The following is a 1,701-nucleotide window of genomic DNA, read 5'->3' on the forward strand; positions in this document are numbered from 1 at the left end:
TCCCTCTCCCTCTCTCTCTCTCTCTCTCTCACACACACACAAACACTAATGATGATGATAATGATAACAACAAAATTTAATATTAAAAAAGTACTAAGATGAGTGCTTTTTAGAATATTTTCTGCTCAATGTTGTTCTGGAGACATTGGCTAATGCACAAGCCAAGAGTAGCAGAAAGCTTTTAAATGAAAGAAAAACATGAGAAAAGTAGAGTATTTTCATATTATGTCATTGTATGCATAAAAAGTCCAAAATAAACGACATACTGGAGTGCACTTATAATCCCAGCACTTGGAGAGTGGAAGCAGGAGAATCTGGAGCTCAAGATCCATCTCAGCTCTACAGGGAGTTGGATGCCAACCTGAGCTACATCAGACCTATGTCAAAATATATTCACAGTGGGGAAAAAACAAAATAAGAAAGATTAACTATATTTCTATATGCTAACAACAAACAAAATGAAATTGTTTTTAATACACATTTTAATAGAATCAGAAAATACTAACTACCCAGCAATTCTTGACAAAATATGTCTAAGATATCCATTAGAAGATCCACAAAATGTCTTGAGGAAGTTAAAGAAGGCTATGTTAGTTTGTTCTCAGCTAAAGTAATGAAATAGTATAACCAAAAGCAACATGGCAGGAAAGTGTCTCTTTGACTTGCACATTGCATGTTGCAGTCTATCACTGAGGGAAGGCAGGTAGGGAGTTCCAAGTAGGAACCTAGAGGCAGGGACTGAGGCATAGACTATGGAGGAATGCTGCTGACTAGGTTGTCCCCCTGGCTCTCTCAGCTTGCTTTTTTATACAACCCAAGACCACCAGCCCACAGGAGGCACCATCCACAGTGGGCTTGGCCCACCCACATAAATCAATTAAGAAAATGCCCTCATTGTCTGCACACAGGCCTAGTACATGGCCAGAAATCCTCAACTGTGGCTTTCGAGATACCTCCAGCCTGTACCAAGTTGACAAAAACAAAACAAAAGAAAATGACCAGCACAAAGGTTTACATAAATGCAGATGTTATTTATGAAAACAAATCAGAAGCAAAACATGGTTACATGTGGTTTTAATTCCAAATTCAGGAGGCTGAAGTGGGGACATTGATAATACTAGGTCAGTCTGAGCTACATAGGGAGATCCAGTCTAAAAAATGTAAACGACAGAGATGAAGAGATGGTTCAGTTGTTGAGAGCACTTGCTGTTCTTCTGGAAGACCTGAAGTTCCCAACACTCACATCAGACAGCTTATGTCACAGTTCTAGGGCATTTGCTGCCCGCTTCCACAGGTGCCTTTACAAACATTCACATACCAACACACAGACACACACCTAAAACAAATCATTTTTAAAGTAGGTAGCAAAACAGAAATTAGAAAACTTACCATTACCAAGATATCCCTCAGAATATCTCTCACTTGCTTGTTTTGTAAAACTCAGCAGGTGGATTTCAGTATGCCTGTGAAGTAGCAAGGAGCCTGAGAAGGCAAAAATCTCCCCCTCTGGAACTCAAGATCCATGCCCTGAACGTGATCCTACCTGGCCTGCTGCATTCTTATGACTTCCTCAGTCCCTCTTAGCTTCCTCCTTGGTAAAGACAAGGATTGGCCCCAAACTGTCATAGACAGTGATCCAAAAAAAGCAAAGAGTCTTCCTAGCTTTAAACAGCCCCTCCTAAAGCATTAATTCAGTCAGCA

The sequence above is a fragment of the Mastomys coucha genome, chromosome X, assembly GCF_008632895.1.
Source record: "Mastomys coucha isolate ucsf_1 chromosome X, UCSF_Mcou_1, whole genome shotgun sequence".
In the NCBI taxonomy this organism is placed as follows: Eukaryota; Metazoa; Chordata; class Mammalia; order Rodentia; family Muridae; genus Mastomys; species Mastomys coucha.